General features: G+C 40.7%; 5 non-coding genes across 5 annotated transcripts; all 5 read right to left on the minus strand.

Moving 5' to 3' along the window:
• Positions 1–1,447: 1,447 nt before the first annotated feature.
• TRNAK-UUU (transfer RNA lysine (anticodon UUU)) lies at positions 1,448–1,520 on the minus strand. The gene has a single exon. It is a non-coding gene; the product is annotated as a tRNA-Lys (tRNA).
• Positions 1,521–4,907: 3,387 nt separating this feature from the next.
• On the minus strand, positions 4,908–4,980 carry TRNAK-UUU (transfer RNA lysine (anticodon UUU)). Its single transcript has one exon. It is a non-coding gene; the product is annotated as a tRNA-Lys (tRNA).
• A 3,382-nt stretch (positions 4,981–8,362) lies between these two features.
• TRNAK-UUU (transfer RNA lysine (anticodon UUU)) lies at positions 8,363–8,435 on the minus strand. The gene has a single exon. It is a non-coding gene; the product is annotated as a tRNA-Lys (tRNA).
• A 7,201-nt stretch (positions 8,436–15,636) lies between these two features.
• TRNAK-UUU (transfer RNA lysine (anticodon UUU)) lies at positions 15,637–15,709 on the minus strand. Its single transcript has one exon. It is a non-coding gene; the product is annotated as a tRNA-Lys (tRNA).
• Positions 15,710–20,777: 5,068 nt separating this feature from the next.
• Positions 20,778–20,850, minus strand: TRNAK-UUU (transfer RNA lysine (anticodon UUU)). Its single transcript has one exon. It is a non-coding gene; the product is annotated as a tRNA-Lys (tRNA).
• Positions 20,851–21,622: the final 772 nt, after the last annotated feature.

The following is a 21,622-nucleotide window of genomic DNA, read 5'->3' on the forward strand; positions in this document are numbered from 1 at the left end:
TTGGACTTGCTCTAGTTCCACAAAAATCATAGTTTCCAGGCTTGAATTGGGCAGGTTAATCTTTGCGAAGGACATGTGAATCAAGCCGCATACAAGGTTATCCTGGAAAAACAGTTGATTCCTTCTGCTCAGGCAACGTTCCCCAACTCTGAGGACTGGCTTTTCCAGCAGAACAATGCACCATGCCACACGGCTAGGTAAACCAGCGTGTGGATGAAGGAACACTAGCTCAAATCGCTGTCATGGCCAGCCCAATCTCCAAACCTGAACCCCATTGAAAACCTCTTGAAAGTGAGGAAGATGGATAGTCACAAGCCATCAAACAAAGAAGAACTGCTTAAATTTTTGTACCGGGAGTGGCATAATGTCACCCAAAAGCAGTGTGAAAGACTGGTGGAAAGCATGCCAAGACACATGAAAGCTGTGATTAAAAATCATGGTTATTCCACAAAATATTGATTTCTGAACTCTTCCTGAGATAAAACATTAGTACTGTTGTTTCTAAATAATTATGAACTTGTTTTCGTAGCATTATTTGAGGTCTGCAAGCACTGCATTTTTTTTTGCTATTTTGACCATTTTTCATTTTCTGAAAATAAGTACAAAATTTAGTGCTTAGAAATTCGAAGACATGTTGTCAGTAGTTTATAGAATATAAGAGCAATTTACATTTTACTCAAAAATATACCTATAAAGAGAAAATTAAGACAAAATGAAAATTTTGCAGTGGTCTCTTAATTTTTGCCAGAGCTGTAGTTAGCAAGGCCGAAAAAAGACATTTGTCCGTCCAGTTCAGCCTATATTCCGTCAGAAGAAATCCTTCTAAAGAAGGATGCCCCCTTGTGACCGTCACCGTCCTTGGTATAAACAGATCCTCGGAGAGATATTTGTATTGTCCCCTTATATACTTATACATGGTTATGAGATCGCCCCTCAGTTGCCTCTTTTCTAGACTAAATAATACTTTTTTGCTAATCTCTCTGGGTATTGTAGTTCCTCCATCCCCTTTATTAATTTTGTTGCCCTTCTTTGTACTCGCTATAGTTCCACACAGATCATAATTTCTTTAGACCTTTTATCAGCACACAAGTTACCCCCACATTGCACCCCCCATGATGACCTCATGGGAGACCGATTGTGGGATGCCCTCAGCCCTTCAGGATTTTATGAAATTCCCAACTTATGTGTTATCTTCACCCCTGATGATCGCAAAAGTTTGAGATTGCCGCCATATCTTTTATCGGGATTTTACCACTACCCAGAGACCAAACATGACATGGCTGTTGTTAGCGATCTGTCCACTATTGATTTGTGGCTTATAGGCAGGAGATACAGTTATGAAAAATATGCATCTTCTGAATATCACCATAACAGAACCACATAATAGTGCCAAATAGTGACTGAGTACCGTCCATGGTACATAACATTACCATTTATTAAAAGCTTACGCCCGAACAGGGTCTTGAACCCTGGACCCTCAGATTAAAAGTCTGATGCTCTACCAACTGAGATATCCGGGCTCTCTACATTGATAATCTCGCTGGGTACCGTAATTCTTTCATCCCGTTACTAAATTTTGTTGCCCCTTTTTGGACTTGCTCTAGTTCCACAAAAATCATAGTTTCCAGGCTTGAATTGGGCAGGTTAATCTTTGCGAAGGACATGTGAATCAAGCCGCATACAAGGTTATCCTGGAAAAACAGTTGATTCCTTCTGCTCAGGCAACGTTCCCCAACTCTGAGGACTGGCTTTTCCAGCAGAACAATGCACCATGCCACACGGCTAGGTAAACCAGCGTGTGGATGAAGGAACACTAGCTCAAATCGCTGTCATGGCCAGCCCAATCTCCAAACCTGAACCCCATTGAAAACCTCTTGAATGTGAGGAAGATGGATAGTCACAAGCCATCAAACAAAGCAGAACTGCTTAAATTTTTGTACCAGGAGTGGCATAATGTCACCCAAAAGCAGTGTGAAAGACTGGTGGAAAGCATGCCAAGACACATGAAAGCTGTGATTAAAAATCATGGTTATTCCACAAAATATTTATTTCTGAACTCTTCCTGAGATAAAACATTAGTATTGTTGTTTCTAAATAATTATGAACTTGTTTTCGTAGCATTATTTGAGGTCTGCAAGCACTGCATTTTTTTTGCTATTTTGACCATTTTTCATTTTCTGAAAATAAGTACAAAATTTAGTGCTTGGAAATTCGAAGACATGTTGCCAGTAGTTTATAGAATATAAGAGCAATTTACATTTTACTCAAAAATATACTTATAAAGAGAAAATTAAGACAAAATGAAAATTTTGCAGTGGTCTCTTAATTTTTGCCAGAGCTGTAGTTAGCAAGGCCGAAAAAAGACATTTGTCCGTCCAGTTCAGCCTATATTCCATCAGAAGAAATCCCCAGATCTACGTCCTTCTAAAGAACCTAATAACTGCAAGATACAATATTGTTACGCTCCAGGAAGACATCCGGGCCTCTCTTGAACCCCTTGACTGAGTTCGCCATCCCGACCTCCTCAGACAAGGAATTCCAGATTCTCCCTGCCCTACAAGTAAAGAATCCTTTTCTATGTTGGTGGAAAAACCTTCTCTCCTCCAGACGCAGAGAATGCCCCCTTGTGACCGTCACCTTCCTTGGTATAAACAGATCCTCGGAGAGATATTTGTATTGTCCCCTTATATACTTATACATGGTTATGAGATCACCCCTCAGTTACCTCTTTTCTAGACTAAATAATACTTTTTTGCTAATCTCTCTGGGTATTGTAGTTCCTCCATCCCCTTTATTAATTTTGTTGCCCTTCTTTGTACTCGCTATAGTTCCACACAGATCATAATTTCTTTAGACCTTTTATCAGCACACAAGTTACCCCCACATTGCACCCCCCATGATGACCTCATGGGAGACCGGTTGTGGGATGCCCTCAGCCCTTCAGGATTTTATGAAATTCCCAACTTATGTGTTATCTTCACCCCTGATGATCGCAAAAGTTTGAGATTGCCGCCATATTTTTTATCGGGATTTTACCACTACCCAGAGACCAAACATGACATGGCTGTTGTTAGCGATCTGTCCACTATTGATTTGTGGCTTATAGGCAGGAGATACAGTTATGAAAAAATATGCATCTTCTGAATATCACCATAACTTTTAAATATCAGATTAAAAGTCTGATGCTCTACCGACTGAGCTATCCGGGCTCTCTACATTGATCATCTCGCTGGGTACCGTAATTCTTTCATCCCGTTACTAAATTTTGTTGCCCCTTTTTGGACTTGCTCTAGTTCCACAAAAATCATAGTTTCCAGGCTTGAATTGGGCAGGTTAATCTTTGCGAAGGACATGTGAATCAAGCCGCATACAAGGTTATCCTGGAAAAACAGTTGATTCCTTCTGCTCAGGCAACGTTCCCCAACTCTGAGGACTGGCTTTTCCAGCAGAACAATGCACCATGCCACACGGCTAGGTAAACCAGCGTGTGGATGAAGGAACACTAGCTCAAATCGCTGTCATGGCCAGCCCAATCTCCAAACCTGAACCCCATTGAAAACCTCTTGAAAGTGAGGAAGATGGATAGTCACAAGCCATCAAACAAAGAAGAACTGCTTAAATCTTTGTACCAGGAGTGGCATAATGTCACCCAAAAGCAGTGTGAAAGACTGGTGGAAAGCATGCCAAGACACATGAAAGCTGTGCTTAAAAATCATGGTTATTCCACAAAATATTGATTTCTGAACTCTTCCTGAGATAAAACATTAGTACTGTTGTTTCTAAATAATTATGAACTTGTTTTCGTAGCATTATTTGAGGTCTGCAAGCACTGCATTTTTTTTTGCTATTTTGACCATTTTTCATTTTCTGAAAATAAGTACAAAATTTAGTGCTTGGAAATTCGAAGACATGTTGTCAGTAGTTTATAGAATATAAGAGCAATTTACATTTTACTCAAAAATATACCTATAAAGAGAAAATTAAGACAAAATGAAAATTTTGCAGTGGTCTCTTAATTTTTGCCAGAGCTGTAGTTAGCAAGGCCGAAAAAAGACATTTGTCCGTCCAGTTCAGCCTATATTCCGTCAGAAGAAATCCTTCTAAAGAACCTAATAACTGCAAGATACAATATTGTTACGCTCCAGGAAGACATCCGGGCCTCTCTTGAACCCCTTGACTGAGTTCGCCATCCCCACCTCCTCAGACAAGGAATTCCAGATTCTCCCTGCCCTACAAGTAAAGAATCCTTTTCTATGTTGGTGGAAAAACCTTCTCTCCTCCAGACGCAGAGAATGCCCCCTTGTGACCGTCACCTTCCTTGGTATAAACAGATCCTCGGAGAGATATTTGTATTGTCCCCTTATATACTTATACATCGTTATGAGATCGCCCCTCAGTTACCTCTTTTCTAGACTAAATAATACTTTTTTGCTAATCTCTCTGGGTATTGTAGTTCCTCCATCCCCTTTATTAATTTTGTTGCCCTTCTTTGTACTCGCTATAGTTCCACACAGATCATAATTTCTTTAGACCTTTTATCAGCACACAAGTTACCCCCACATTGCACCCCCCATGATGACCTCATGGGAGACCGGTTGTGGGATGCCCTCAGCCCTTCAGGATTTTATGAAATTCCCAACTTATGTGTTATCTTCACCCCTGATGATCGCAAAAGTTTGAGATTGCCGCCATATCTTTTATCGGGATTTTACCACTACCCAGAGACCAAACATGACATGGCTGTTGTTAGCGATCTGTCCACTATTGATTTGTGGCTTATAGGCAGGAGATACAGTTATGAAAAATATGCATCTTCTGAATATCACCATAACAGAACCACATAATAGTGCCAAATACTGACTGAGTACCGTCCATGGTACATAACATTACCATTTATTAAAAGCTTACGCCCGAACAGGGACTTGAACCCTGGACCCTTAGATTAAAAGTCTGATGCTCTACCGACTGAGCTATCTGGGCTCTCTACATTGATAATCTCGCTGGGTACCATAATTCTTTCATCCCGTTACTAAATTTTGTTGCCCCTTTTTGGACTTGCTCTAGTTCCACAAAAATCATAGTTTCCAGGCTTGAATTGGGCAGGTTAATCTTTGCGAAGGACATGTGAATCAAGCCGCATAAAAGGTTATCCTGGAAAAACAGTTGATTCCTTCTGCTCAAGCAACGTTACCCAACTCTGAGGACTGGCTTTTCCAGCAGAACAATGCACCATGCCACACGGCTAGGTAAACCAGCATGTGGATGAAGGAACACTAGCTCAAATCGCTGCCATGGACAGCCCAATCTCCAAACCTGAACCCCATTGAAAACCTCTTGAATGTGAGGAAGATGGATAGTCACAAGCCATCAAACAAAGCAGAACTGCTTAAATTTTTGTACCAGGAGTGGCATAATGTCACCCAAAAGCAGTGTGAAAGACTGGTGGAAAGCATGCCAAGACACATGAAAGCTGTGATTAAAAATCATGGTTATTCCACAAAATATTGATTTCTGAACTCTTCCTGAGATAAAACATTAGTATTGTTGTTTCTAAATAATTATGAACTTGTTTTCGTAGCATTATTTGAGGTCTGCAAGCACTGCATTTTTTTTGCTATTTTGACCATTTTTCATTTTCTGAAAATAAGTACAAAATTTAGTGCTTGGAAATTCGAAGACATGTCAGTAGTTTATAGAATATAAGAGCAATTTACATTTTACTCAAAAATATACCTATAAAGAGAAAATTAAGACAAAATGAAAATTTTGCAGTGGTCTCTTAATTTTTGCCAGAGCTGTAGTTAGCAAGGCCGAAAAAAGACATTTGTGCGTACAGTTCAGCCTATATTCCGTCAGAAGAAATCCCCAGATCTACGTCCTTCTAAAGAACCTAATAACTGCAAGATACAATATTGTTACGCTCCAGGAAGACATCCGGGCCTCTCTTGAACCCCTTGACTGAGTTCGCCATCCCCACCTCCTCAGACAAGGAATTCCAGATTCTCCCTGCCCTACAAGTAAAGAATCCTTTTCTATGTTGGTGGAAAAACCTTCTCTCCTCCAGACGCAGAGAATGCCCCCTTGTGACCGTCACCTTCCTTGGTATAAACAGATCCTCGGAGAGATATTTGTATTGTCCCCTTATATACTTTTACATCGTTATGAGATCGCCCCTCAGTTACCTCTTTTCTAGACTAAATAATACTTTTTTGCTAATCTCTCTGGGTATTGTAGTTCCTCCATCCCCTTTATTAATTTTGTTGCCCTTCTTTGTACTCGCTATAGTTCCACACAGATCATAATTTCTTTAGACCTTTTATCAGCACACAAGTTACCCCCACATTGCACCCCCCATGATGACCTCATGGGAGACCGGTTGTGGGATGCCCTCAGCCCTTCAGGATTTTATGAAATTCCCAACTTATGTGTTATCTTCACCCCTGATGATCGCAAAAGTTTGAGATTGCCGCCATATCTTTTATCGGGATTTTACCACTACCCAGAGACCAAACATGACATGGCTGTTGTTAGCGATCTGTCCACTATTGATTTGTGGCTTATAGGCAGGAGATACAGTTATGAAAAATATGCATCTTCTGAATATCACCATAACTTTTAAATATCAGATTAAAAGTCTGATGCTCTACCGACTGAGCTATCCGGGCTCTCTACATTGATAATCTCGCTGGGTACCGTAATTCTTTCATCCCGTTACTAAATTTTGTTGCCCCTTTTTGGACTTGCTCTAGTTCCACAAAAATCATAGTTTCCAGGCTTGAATTGGGCAGGTTAATCTTTGCGAAGGACATGTGAATCAAGCCGCATACAAGGTTATCCTGGAAAAACAGTTGATTCCTTCTGCTCAGGCAACGTTCCCCAACTCTGAGGACTGGCTTTTCCAGCAGAACAATGCACCATGCCACACGGCTAGGTAAACCAGCGTGTGGATGAAGGAACACTAGCTCAAATCGCTGTCATGGCCAGCCCAATCTCCAAACCTGAACCCCATTGAAAACCTCTTGAAAGTGAGGAAGATGGATAGTCACAAGCCATCAAACAAAGAAGAACTGCTTAAATTTTTGTACCAGGAGTGGCATAATATCACCCAAAAGCAGTGTGAAAGACTGGTGGAAAGCATGCCAAGACACATGAAAGCTGTGCTTAAAAATCATGGTTATTCCACAAAATATTGATTTCTGAACTCTTCCTGAGATAAAACATTAGTACTGTTGTTTCTAAATAATTATGAACTTGTTTTCGTAGCATTATTTGAGGTCTGCAAGCACTGCATTTTTTTTGCTATTTTGACCATTTTTCATTTTCTGAAAATAAGTACAAAAATTAGTGCTTGGAAATTCGAAGACATGTTGTCAGTAGTTTATAGAATATAAGAGCAATTTACATTTTACTCAAAAATATACCTATAAAGAGAAAATTAAGACAAAATGAAAATTTTGCAGTGGTCTCTTAATTTTTGCCAGAGCTGTAGTTAGCAAGGCCGAAAAAAGACATTTGTCCGTCCAGTTGAGCCTATATTCCGTCAGAAGAAATCCTTCTAAAGAACCTAATAACTGCAAGATACAATATTGTTACGCTCCAGGAAGACATCCGGGCCTCTCTTGAACCCCTTGACTGAGTTCGCCATCCCCACCTCCTCAGACAAGGAATTCCAGATTCTCCCTGCCCTACAAGTAAAGAATCCTTTTCTATGTTGGTGGAAAAACCTTCTCTCCTCCAGACGCAGAGAATGCCCCCTTGTGACCGTCACCTTCCTTGGTATAAACAGATCCTCGGAGAGATATTTGTATTATCCCCTTATATACTTATACATGGTTATGAGATCGCCCCTCAGTTACCTCTTTTCTAGACTAAATAATACTTTTTTGCTAATCTCTCTGGGTATTGTAGTTCCTCCATCCCCTTTATTAATTTTGTTGCCCTTCTTTGTACTCGCTATAGTTCCACACAGATCATAATTTCTTTAGACCTTTTATCAGCACACAAGTTACCCCCACATTGCACCCCCCATGATGACCTCATGGGAGACCGGTTGTGGGATGCCCTCAGCCCTTCAGGATTTTATGAAATTCCCAACTTATGTGTTATCTTCATCCCTGATGATCGAAAAAGTTTGAGATTGCCGCCATATCTTTTATCGGGATTTTACCACTACCCAGAGACCAAACATGACATGGCTGTTGTTAGCGATCTGTCCACTATTGATTTGTGGCTTATAGGCAGGAGATACAGTTATGAAAAATATGCATCTTCTGAATATCACCATAACAGAACCACATAATAGTGCCAAATACTGACTGAGTACCGTCCATGGTACATAACATTACCATTTATTAAAAGCTTACGCCCGAACAGGGACTTGAACCCTGGACCCTCAGATTAAAAGTCTGATGCTCTACCGACTGAGCTATCCGGGCTATCTACATTGATAATCTCGCTGGGTACCGTAATTCTTTCATCTATAAAGAGAAAATTAAGACAAACTGACAATTTTGCAGTGGTCTCTTAATTTTTGCCAGAGCTGTAGTTAGCAAGGTCGAAAAAAGACATTTGTCCGTCCAGTTCAGCCTATATTCCGTCAGAAGAAATCCCCAGATCTACGTCCTTCTAAAGAACCTAATAACTGCAAGATACAATATTGTTACGCTCCAGGAAGAAATCTGGGCCTCTCTTGAACCCCTTGACTGAGTTCGCCATCCCCACCTCCTCAGACAAGGAATTCCAGATTCTCCCTGCCCTACAAGTAAAGAATCCTTTTCTATGTTGGTGGAAAAACCTTCTCTCCTCCAGACGCAGAGAATGCCCCCTTGTGACCGTCACCTTCCTTGGTATAAACAGATCCTCGGAGAGATATTTGTATTGTCCCCTTATATACTTATACATGGTTATGAGATCGCCCCTCAGTTACCTCTTTTCTAGACTAAATAATACTTTTTTGCTAATCTCTCTGGGTATTGTAGTTCCTCCATCCCCTTTATTAATTTTGTTGCCCTTCTTTGTACTCGCTATAGTTCCACACAGATCATAATTTCTTTAGACCTTTTATCAGCACACAAGTTACCCCCACATTGCACCCCCCATGATGACCTCATGGGAGACCGGTTGTGGGATGCCCTCAGCCCTTCAGGATTTTATGAAATTCCCAACTTATGTGTTATCTTCACCCCTGATGATCGCAAAAGTTTGAGATTGCCGCCATATTTTTTATCGGGATTTTACCACTACCCAGAGACCAAACATGACATGGCTGTTGTTAGCGATCTGTCCACTATTGATTTGTGGCTTATAGGCAGGAGATACAGTTATGAAAAATATGCATATTCTGAATATCACCATAACTTTTAAATATCAGATTAAAAGTCTGATGCTCTACCGACTGAGCTATCCGGGCTCTCTACATTGATAATCTCGCTGGGTACCGTAATTCTTTCATCCCGTTACTAAATTTTGTTGCCCCTTTTTGGACTTGCTCTAGTTCCACAAAAATCATAGTTTCCAGGCTTGAATTGGGCAGGTTAATCTTAGAATCATAGAATCATAGAATCATAGAATCTTAGAGTTGGAAGGGACCTCCTGGGCCATCTGGTCCAACCCCCTGCTCAAAGCAGGATTCGCTAAATCATCCCAGTCAGATGTCTGTCCAGCCTCTGTTTGAAGACTTCCATTGAAGGAGAACTCACCACTTCTCGTGGCAGCCTGTTCCACTCATTGATCACTCTAACTGTCAAAAAGTTTTTTCTAATATCTAATCTGTGTCTCCTCCCATTCAGTTTCATCCCATTGCTTCTAGTCTTTCCTTGTGCAAATGAGAATAAAGTTGATCCTTCTACAATGTGACAGCCCTTTAGATATTTGTAGACAGCAATTAAGTCTCCTCTCAGTCTTCTCTTGTGCAAACTAAACATTCCCAAATCCTGCAACCTTTCCTCATAAGACAGGGTTTGCAGACCGGTCACCATTCTGGTCGCTCTTTTCTGAACTTGCTCCAGTTTGTTGATGTCTTTTTTAAAATGTGGTGCCCAAAATTGGACACAATATTCCAGATGAGGTCTGACCAAAGAGGAGTAGAGGGAAATAATGACTTCACGTGATCTAGACTGTATGCTTCTGTTAATACATCCTAGAACTGCATTTGCCTTTTTTGCTGCTGCATCACACTGTTGACTCATATTCAGTCTGTGATCTATTATTATACCCAAGTCTTTTTCACATGTGCTGTCACTTAGCCCTATTCCTCCCATTCTATATATGCTTTTTTCATTTTTATTGCCCAGATGTAGTACTTTGCATTTCTCCCTGTTAAAAACCATTCTGTTAGTTACTGCCCACTTCTCTAGTTTATTTAAATCTTTTTGAATCCTCTCTCTCTCTTCTCTAGTATTAGCTATCCCTCCTAGCTTTGTGTCATCAGCAAATTTAATCAGTTTACCCTCAATTCCTTCATCTAAATCGTTGATAAAGATGTTGAACAATACAGGGCCCAGGACAGAGCCCTGTGGTACCCCACTTGAGACATTCTTCCAACTGGATGTGCAGCCATTTACGACCACTCTTTGGGTCCGATCACTAAGCCAGCTATGAATCCACCTAACAGTTGCCTTGTCCATTCCATACTTAGTCATTTTTTCAATAAGGATTGTATGAGAGACTTTGTCAAATGCTTTGCTGAAGTCAAGATATACTATATCTACAGCATTTCCTTGATCCACCCAATCAGTGATACCGTCATAGAAGGAAATTAAGTTAGTCTGACATGACTTATTAGTTACAAACCCATGCTGACTCTGTTTGATCACTTCATTCTTATCCAGGTATTGACTTACATGTTGTTTAATAATTTGTTCAAAGATCTTTCCTGGTATAGAAGTCAGACTCACCGGCCTATAGTTGCCTGGGTCCACCTTCTTCCCCTTTTTGAAGATAGGAACAACATTTGCTCTTCTCCAGTCTTCTGGCACTTCTCCTGTTCTCCAAGAATTTTCAAAGATTATGGAGAGTGGTTCAGAAATTTCTTCTGCTATCTCCTTCAGTACTCTGGGGTGTAATTCATCTGGACCTGGAGACTTGAATTCATTTAGGTTAGCTAAGTGTTTCCTCACTATCTTTCTGCTTATAGATATCCTGGATTCTTCTATTCCCTTAATAGGACAGTGAATAACAGTTGGTGTTACATTTCCTTTCTGAGAGAAAACAGATGCAAAATAGGAATTTAAAAGTTCAGCCTTCTCAACATCCTGTCTTACCATTTCATCATTTTCATCCTGTAAAAATCCTATAGCATCTTTGACTTTTCTTTTACTTTTGACATATCCCCAAAATCCTTTATTATTGCTTTTGACATCTCTTGCAAGCCTCAATTCATTTTCAGCTTTAGATAATCTGATTTGTGCCCTGCAGATTCTGCAGACAGCATTATATTCTTCTTTAGATATGCCTCCCTCTTTCCATTTTATAAACATTTTTTTCTTCCTTTTTAGCATGTGCTTAAGTTCTGTGTTCACCCATCCTGGTTTCCTTAAATGCTTCCTATTCTTGCCTCTTTTCGGAATTGTTAACAACTGTGCTTTGAGAATTTCATTTTTCAAGATTTCCCATCCTTCCTGGACATTTTTGTCTTTAAGGATATCCAGCCATTGGATCCCTCCAATTATCTTTCTGAATCCCTTAAAATCTGCCTTTCTGAAATCTAACCTTGACGTCTGAGTCTTCACAGGTCTTCCGCCTCTAGTTATCCAAAATTCTAAAATAGCATGGTCGCTACCTCCTAGGGTTCCAGCCACTTTTACCTCCTCAACCATTTCCTCCCTGTTTATAAGGATTAGATCCAAGGTAGCAGTTCCCCTTGTTTTCTCCCCTACCTTTTGGAAGATAAAGTTGTCAGCAAGAGAGGATAAGAATTTCCTTGACCTGTTAGTTTTGCCTGAGAGAGATTCCCAACAAATGTCTGGATAGTTGAAATCTCCCATGACAACTATGTCATATTTTTTGGAGAACTTGGCCATTTGATGCATAAAGAGTTCATCCATATCTTCAGCTTGCACAGGCGGCCTGTAGTAAATGCCTACAATGGTGTCCTTTCCATTGTTCTGTCCTTGTATTCTTACCCAAACAGTTTCCACAGAACTCCCAGTCTCTGAAGCTTCAATCTCTGTGCAGATATACGCGTTTCTAACATACAATGCAACACCTCCTCCTCGTTTATCAAGTCTGTTTCTTGCAAATAAGTTGTATCCTTCTAGTCTTGTATTCCAATCATGTGTATCGTCCCACCAAGTTTCAGTGATTCCAATGACATCATATTTCTTTTCCTGTGTTAGTAGTTCCAATTCTCCTTGTTTGTTGCCCATGCTTTGTGCATTAGTATAGAAACATTTTAGTTTGTGATTGGTTTCTCTTTCTCCAATATTTTTATTAATTAGATTCTTTCGTCTTTGTTCTTCCTTTCCACTTCTATTAGCAGAGTTCTCAATAGCATTTGTCAGGTGTATGGCTTTTTCTGGTCTTTTGCTTCCCTTCCCATGTTGTTCTAGTTTAAAGCTCTCCTTACAAGTGTAGCAAGGCGACTTCCAAATACATGCTTTCCAGTCTTCGTAAGGTGCACCCCATCTCTAGCAAGTAGTCCATCGTATAAGTAGTTCACTCCGTGATCCAGAAATCCAAATCGTTGCTGACGGCACCATCGACGTAGCCAGTTGTTCACCTGCAGAATCTTATTCCACCTCCTTGTTCCATGGCCATCCACTGGGAGGATGGAAGAGAAGACCACCTGCGCTCCCAGTTCTTTCACTTTCTTGCCTAAGTCTTCAAAGTCTCTGCAGATGGTTTCCAGGTCGTTTCTTGCGGTGTCATTTGTCCCCACATGTAGTAGCAGGAATGGGTAGTCATCTGTAGGTCTGAAGAGTCCTGATATCCTGTCAGACACATCTTTAATTTTTGCACCTGGAAGACAGCACATTTCTCTTGAAGTTATATCCGGTCTGCAGATAGCGGCCTCTGTTCCTCTCAACAGGGAATCCCCCATGACCACCACTCTCCGTTTCTTCTTCACAACATTTTTCTTTCTCCATCCAGGAGGACTCTGAAGGCGTACAAGGTTGCTGTTTGTTGGCAAAGTCTTATCCTGATGTATTTCTTCATCATTTTCCTGCGTGAGAGCCTGGTACTGGTTTCTGAGCAGTATGGGTGCTGACTGCCTCCTGATCCTCCTGCTTCTCTGGGTCACATGTCTCCATTCCTCTGTTTCTTCAGGTGCACTTCGAATTTCTTCTCTTTCTGTAACATGAAGAGATAATTCTGCTCTGTCCAAGAACTCTTCACCTTCCTTAATGATCTTCAACTTAGCCAACCTCTCTTCGAGATTTTGCAACTTTTCCTCCAACAGGGACACAAGCTTGCATTTGTGGCATGTGAAATTTGGCTTTTCCACTGGTAAGTCTGTGAACATGTAGCAAGAAATGCAGCTCACCAAATGGCTCCTGGCCTCTTCCATCTTGAGTTTTCTTAAAAACGATGAAAGATGAGCCAAAATGTTTTTCCGATTTCCTCTTTTCAGCTGCAACGGCCAAAACCCAGTGATCGTAGAGCTCGCGGAGACTCTTCACTTATCCCAGAAGGCACTGGGAATATGCAAATGATCTCCTCAAGACTCTTCCCCTGGTTTTCCGATTTCCTCTTTTCAGCTGCAACGGCCAAAACCCAGTGATCGTAGAGCTCGCGGAGACTCTTCACTTATCCCAGAAGGCACTGGGAATATGCAAATGATCTCCTCAAGACTCTTCCCCTGGTTTTCCGATTTCCTCTTTTCAGCTGCAACGGCCAAAACCCAGTGATCGTAGAGCTCGCGGAGACTCTTCACTTATCCCAGAAGGCACTGGGAATATGCAAATGATCTCCTCAAGACTCTTCCCCTGGTTTTCCGATTTCCTCTTTTCAGCTGCAACGGCCAAAACCCAGTGATCGTAGAGCTCGCGGAGACTCTTCACTTATCCCAGAAGGCACTGGGAATATGCAAATGATCTCCTCAAGACTCTTCCCCTGGTTTTTGCGAATCTTTGCGAAGGACATGTGAATCAAGCCGCATACAAGGTTATCCTGGAAAAACAGTTGATTCCTTCTGCTCAGGCAACGTTCCCCAACTCTGAGGACTGGCTTTTCCAGCAGAATAATGCACCATGCCACACGGCTAGTTAAACCAGCGTGTGGATGAAGGAACACTAGCTCAAATCGCTGTCATGGCCAGCCCAATCTCCAAACCTGAACCCCATTGAAAACCTCTTGAAAGTGAGGAAGATGGATAGTCACAAGCCATCAAACAAAGAAGAACTGCTTAAATTTTTGTACCAGGAGTGGCATAATGTCACCCAAAAGCAGTGTGAAAGACTGGTGGAAAGCATGCCAAGACACATGAAAGCTGTGCTTAAAAATCATGGTTATTCCACAAAATATTGATTTCTGAACTCTTCCTGAGATAAAACATTAGTACTGTTGTTTCTAAATAATTATGAACTTGTTTTCGTAGCATTATTTGAGGTCTGCAAGCACTGCATTTTTTTTTGCTATTTTGACCATTTTTCATTTTCTGAAAATAAGTACAAAATTTAGTGCTTGGAAATTCGAAGACATGTTGTCAGTAGTTTATAGAATATAAGAGCAATTTACATTTTACTCAAAAATATACCTATAAAGAGAAAATTAAGACAAAATGAAAATTTTGCAGTGGTCTCTTAATTTTTGCCAGAGCTGTAGTTAGCAAGGCCGAAAAAAGACATTTGTCCGTCCAGTTCAGCCTATATTCCGTCAGAAGAAATCCTTCTAAAGAACCTAATAACTGCAAGATACAATATTGTTACGCTCCAGGAAGACATCCGGGCCTCTCTTGAACCCCTTGACTGAGTTCGCCATCCCCACCTCCTCAGACAAGGAATTCCAGATTCTCCCTGCCCTACAAGTAAAGAATCCTTTTCTATGTTGGTGGAAAAACCTTCTCTCCTCCAGACGCAGAGAATGCCCCCTTGTGACCGTCACCTTCCTTGGTATAAACAGATCCTCGGAGAGATATTTGTATTGTCCCCTTATATACTTATACATCGTTATGAGATCGCCCCTCAGTTACCTCTTTTCTAGACTAAATAATACTTTTTTGCTAATCTCTCTGGGTATTGTAGTTCCTCCATCCCCTTTATTAATTTTGTTGCCCTTCTTTGTACTCGCTATAGTTCCACACAGATCATAATTTCTTTAGACCTTTTATCAGCACACAAGTTACCCCCACATTGCACCCCCCATGATGACCTCATGGGAGACCGATTGTGGGATGCCCTCAGCCCTTCAGGATTTTATGAAATTCCCAACTTATGTGTTATCTTCACCCCTGATGATCGCAAAAGTTTGAGATTGCCGCCATATCTTTTATCGGGATTTTACCACTACCCAGAGACCAAACATGACATGGCTGTTGTTAGCGATCTGTCCACTATTGATTTGTGGCTTATAGGCAGGAGATACAGTTATGAAAAATATGCATCTTCTGAATATCACCATAACAGAGCCACATAATAGTGCCAAATAGTGACTGAGTACCGTCCATGGTACATAACATTACCATTTATTAAAAGCTTACACCCGAACAGGGACTTGAACCCTGGACCCTCAGATTAAAAGTCTGATGCTCTACCGACTGAGATATCCGGGCTCTCTACATTGATAATCTCGCTGGGTACCGTAATTCTTTCATCCCGTTACTAAATTTTGTTGCGCCTTTTTGGACTTGCTCTAGTTCCACAAAAATCATAGTTTCCAGGCTTGAATTGGGCAGGTTAATCTTTGCGAAGGACATGTGAGTCAAGCCGCATACAAGGTTATCCTGGAAAAACAGTTGATTCCTTCTGCTCAAGCAACGTTCCCCAACTCTGAGGACTGGCTTTTCCAGCAGAACAATGCACCATGCCACACGGCTTTGTAAACCAGCATGTAGATGAAGGAACACTAGCTCAAATCGCTGCCATGGCCAGCCCAATCTCCAAACCTGAACCCCATTGAAAACCTCTTGAATGTGAGGAAGATGGATAGTCACAAGCCATCAAACAAAGCAGAACTGCTTAAATTTTTGTACCAGGAGTGGCATAATGTCACCCAAAAGCAGTGTGAAAGACTGGTGGAAAGCATGCCAAGACACATGAAAGCTGTGATTAAAAATCATGGTTATTCCACAAAATATTGATTTCTGAACTCTTCCTGAGATAAAACATTAGTATTGTTGTTTCTAAATAATTATGAACTTGTTTTCGTAGCATTATTTGAGGTCTGCAAGCACTGCATTTTTTTTGCTATTTTGACCATTTTTCATTTTCTGAAAATAAGTACAAAATTTAGTGCTTGGAAATTCGAAGACATGTCAGCAGTTTATAGAATATAAGAGCAATTTACATTTTACTCAAAAATATACCTATAAAGAGAAAATTAAGACAAAATGAAAATTTTGCAGTGGTCTCTTAATTTTTCCCAGAGCTGTAGTTAGCAAGGCCGAAAAAAGACATTTGTGCGTCCAGTTCAGCCTATATTCCGTCAGAAGAAATCACCAGATCTACGTCCTTCTAAAGAACCTGATAACTGCAAGATACAATATTGTTACGCTCCAGGAAGACATCCGGGCCTCTCTTGAACCCCTTGACTGAGTTCGCCATCCCCACCTCCTCAGACAAGGAATTCCAGATTCTCCCTGCCCTACAAGTAAAGAATCCTTTTCTATGTTGGTGGAAAAACCTTCTCTCCTCCAGACGCAGAGAATGCCCCCTTGTGACCGTCACCTTCCTTGGTATAAACAGATCCTCGGAGAGATATTTGTATTGTCCCCTTATATACTTATACATGGTTATGAGATCGCCCCTCAGTTACCTCTTTTCTAGACTAAATAATACTTTTTTGCTAATCTCTAAGGGTATTGTAGTTCCTCCATCCCCTTTATTAATTTTGTTGCCCTTCTTTGTACTCGCTATAGTTCCACACATATCATAATTTCTTTAGACCTTTTATCAGCACACAAGTTACCCCCACATTGCACCCCCCATGATGACCTCATGGGAGACCGGTTGTGGGATGCCCTCAGCCCTTCAGGATTTTATGAAATTCCCAACTTATGTGTTATCTTCACCCCTGATGATCGCAAAAGTTTGAGATTGCCGCCATATCTTTTATCGGGATTTTACCACTACCCAGAGACCAAACATGACATGGCTGTTGTTAGCGATCTGTCCACTATTGATTTGTGGCTTATAGGCAGGAGATACAGTTATGAAAAATATGCATCTTCTGAATATCACCATAACTTTTAAATATCAGATTAAAAGTCTGATGCTCTACCGACTGAGCTATCCGGGCTCTCTACATTGATAATCTCGCTGGGTACCGTAATTCTTTCATCCCGTTACTAAATTTTGTTGCCCCTTTTTGGACTTGCTCTAGTTCCACAAAAATCATAGTTTCCAGGCTTGAATTGGGCAGGTTAATCTTTGCGAAGGACATGTGAATCAAGCCGCATACAAGGTTATCCTGGAAAAACAGTTGATTCCTTCTGCTCAGGCAACGTTCCCCAACTCTGAGGACTGGCTTTTCCAGCAGAACAATGCACCATGCCACACGGCTAGGTAAACCAGCGTGTGGATGAAGGAACACTAGCTCAAATCGCTGTCATGGCCAGCCCAATCTCCAAACCTGAACCCCATTGAAAACCTCTTGAAAGTGAGGAAGATGGATAGTCACAAGCCATCAAACAAAGAAGAACTGCTTAAATTTTTGTACCAGGAGTGGCATAATGTCACCCAAAAGCAGTGTGAAAGACTGGTAGAAAGCATGCCAAGACACATGAAAGCTGTGATTAAAAATCATGGTTATTCCACAAAATATTGATTTCTGAACTCTTCCTGAGATAAAACATTAGTATTGTTGTTTCTAAATAATTATGAACTTGTTTTCGTAGCATTATTTGAGGTCTGCAAGCACTGCATTTTTTTTGCTATTTTGCCCATTTTTCATTTTCTGAAAATAAGTACAAAATTTAGTGCTTGGAAATTCGAAGACATGTCAGTAGTTTATAGAATATAAGAGCAATTTACATTTTACTCAAAAATATACCTATAAAGAGAAAATTAAGACAAAATGAAAATTTTGCAGTGGTCTCTTAATTTTTGCCAGAGCTGTAGTTAGCAAGGCCGAAAAAAGACATTTGTGCGTCCAGTTCAGCCTATATTCCGTCAGAAGAAATCCCCAGATCTACGTCCTTCTAAAGAACCTAATAACTGCAAGATACAATATTGTTACGCTCCAGGAAGACATCCGGGCCTCTCTTGAACCCCTTGACTGAGTTCGCCATCCCCACCTCCTCAGACAAGGAATTCCAGATTCTCCCTGCCCTACAAGTAAAGAATCCTTTTCTATGTTGGTGGAAAAACCTTCTCTCCTCCAGACGCAGAGAATGCCCCCTTGTGACCGTCACCTTCCTTGGTATAAACAGATCCTCGGAGAGATATTTGTATTGTCCCCTTATATACTTATACATCGTTATGAGATCGCCCCTCAGTTACCTCTTTTCTAGACTAAATAATACTTTTTTGCTAATCTCTCTGGGTATTGTAGTTCCTCCATCCCCTTTATTAATTTTGTTGCCCTTCTTTGTACTCGCTATAGTTCCACACAGATCATAATTTCTTTAGACCTTTTATCAGCACACAAGTTACCCCCACATTGCACCCCCCATGATGACCTCATGGGAGACCGGTTGTGGGATGCCCTCAGCCCTTCAGGATTTTATGAAATTCCCAACTTATGTGTTATCTTCACCCCTGATGATCGCAAAAGTTTGAGATTGCCGCCATATCTTTTATCGGGATTTTACCACTACCCAGAGACCAAACATGACATGGCTGTTGTTAGCGATCTGTCCACTATTGATTTGTGGCTTATAGGCAGGAGATACAGTTATGAAAAATATGCATCTTCTGAATATCACCATAACTTTTAAATATCAGATTAAAAGTCTGATGCTCTACCGACTGAGCTATCCGGGCTCTCTACATTGATAATCTCGCTGGGTACCGTAATTCTTTCATCCCGTTACTAAATTTTGTTGCCCCTTTTTGGACTTGCTCTAGTTCCACAAAAATCATAGTTTCCAGGCTTGAATTGGGCAGGTTAATCTTTGCGAAGGACATGTGAATCAAGCCGCATACAAGGTTATCCTGGAAAAACAGTTGATTCCTTCTGCTCAGGCAACGTTCCCCAACTCTGAGGACTGGCTTTTCCAGCAGAACAATGCACCATGCCACACGGCTAGGTAAACCAGCGTGTGGATGAAGGAACACTAGCTCAAATCGCTGTCATGGCCAGCCCAATCTCCAAACCTGAACCCCATTGAAAACCTCTTGAAAGTGAGGAAGATGGATAGTCACAAGCCATCAAACAAAGAAGAACTGCTTAAATTTTTGTACCAGGAGTGGCATAATGTCACCCAAAAGCAGTGTGAAAGACTGGTCGAAAGCATGCCAAGACACATGAAAGCTGTGCTTAAAAATCATGGTTATTCCACAAAATATTGATTTCTGAACTCTTCCTGAGATAAAACATTAGTACTGTTGTTTCTAAATAATTATGAACTTGTTTTCGTAGCATTATTTGAGGTCTGCAAGCACTGCATTTTTTTTTGCTATTTTGACCATTTTTCATTTTCTGAAAATAAGTACAAAATTTAGTGCTTGGAAATTCGAAGACATTTTGTCAGTAGTTTATAGAATATAAGAGCAATTTACATTTTACTCAAAAATATACCTATAAAGAGAAAATTAAGACAAAATTAAAATTTTGCAGTGGTCTCTTAATTTTTGCCAGAGCTGTAGTTAGCAAGGCCGAAAAAAGACATTTGTCCGTCCAGTTCAGCCTATATTCCGTCAGAAGAAATCCTTCTAAAGAACCTAATAACTGCAAGATACAATATTGTTACGCTCCAGGAAGACATCCGGGCCTCTCTTGAACCCCTTGACTGAGTTCGCCATCCCCACCTCCTCAGACAAGGAATTCCAGATTCTCCCTGCCCTACAAGTAAAGAATCCTTTTCTATGTTGGTGGAAAAACCTTCTCTCCTCCAGACGCAGAGAATGCCCCCTTGTGACCGTCACCTTCCTTGGTATAAACAGATCCACGGAGAGATATTTGTATTGTCCCCTTATATACTTATACATGGTTATGAGATCGCCCCTCAGTTACCTCTTTTCTAGACTAAATAATACTTTTTTGCTAATCTCTCTGGGTATTGTAGTTCCTCCATCCCCTTTATTAATTTTGTTGCCCTTCTTTGTACTCGCTATAGTTCCACACAGATCATAATTTCTTTAGACCTTTTATCAGCACACAAGTTACCCCCACATTGCACCCCCCATGATGACCTCATGGGAGACCGGTTGTGGGATGCCCTCAGCCCTTCAGGATTTTATGAAATTCCCAACTTATGTGTTATCTTCACCCCTGATGATCGAAAAAGTTTGAGATTGCCGCCATATCTTTTATCGGGATTTTACCACTACCCAGAGACCAAACATGACATGGCTGTTGTTAGCGATCTGTCCACTATTGATTTGTGGCTTATAGGCAGGAGATACAGTTATGAAAAATATGCATCTTCTGAATATCACCATAACAGAACCACATAATAGTGCCAAATAGTGACTGAGTACCGTCCATGGTACATAACATTACCATTTATTAAAAGCTTACGCCCGAACAGGGACTTGAACCCTGGACCCTCAGATTAAAAGTCTGATGCTCTACCGACTGAGCTATCCTGGCTCTCTACATTGATAATCTCGCTGGGTACCGTAATTCTTTCATCCCGTTACTAAATTTTGTTGCCCCTTTTTGGACTTGCTCTAGTTCCACAAAAATCATAGTTTCCAGGCTTGAATTGGGCAGGTTAATCTTTGCGAAGGACATGTGAATCAAGCCGCATACAAGGTTATCCTGGAAAAACAGTTGATTCCTTCTGCTCAAGCAACGTTCCCCAACTCTGAGGACTGGCTTTTCCAGCAGAACAATGCACCATGCCACACGGCTTGGTAAACCAGCATGTGGATGAAGGAACACTAGCTCAAATCGCTGCCATGGCCAGCCCAATCTCCAAACCTGAACCCCATTGAAAACCTCTTGAATGTGAGGAACATGGATAGTTACAAGCCATCAAACAAAGCAGAACTGCTTAAATTTTTGTACCAGGAGTGGCATAATGTCACCCAAAAGCAGTGTGAAAGACTGGTGGAAAGCATGCCAAGACACATGAAAGCTGTGCTTAAAAATCATGGTTATTCCACAAAATATTGATTTCTGAACTCTTCCTGAGATAAAACATTAGTATTGTTGTTTCTAAATAATTATGAACTTGTTTTTGTAGTATTATTTGAGGTCTGCAAGCACTGCATTTTTTTTGCTATTTTGACCATTTTTCATTTTCTGAAAATAAGTACAAAATTTAGTGCTTGGAAATTCGAAGACATGTCAGCAGTTTATAGAATATAAGAGCAATTTACATTTTACTCAAAAATATACCTATAAAGAGAAAATTAAG

This window comes from Dendrobates tinctorius, unplaced genomic scaffold, assembly GCF_039654945.1.
Source record: "Dendrobates tinctorius isolate UK_male_01 unplaced genomic scaffold, ASM3965494v1 ptg000099l, whole genome shotgun sequence".
NCBI classification, from domain to species: Eukaryota; Metazoa; Chordata; class Amphibia; order Anura; family Dendrobatidae; genus Dendrobates; species Dendrobates tinctorius.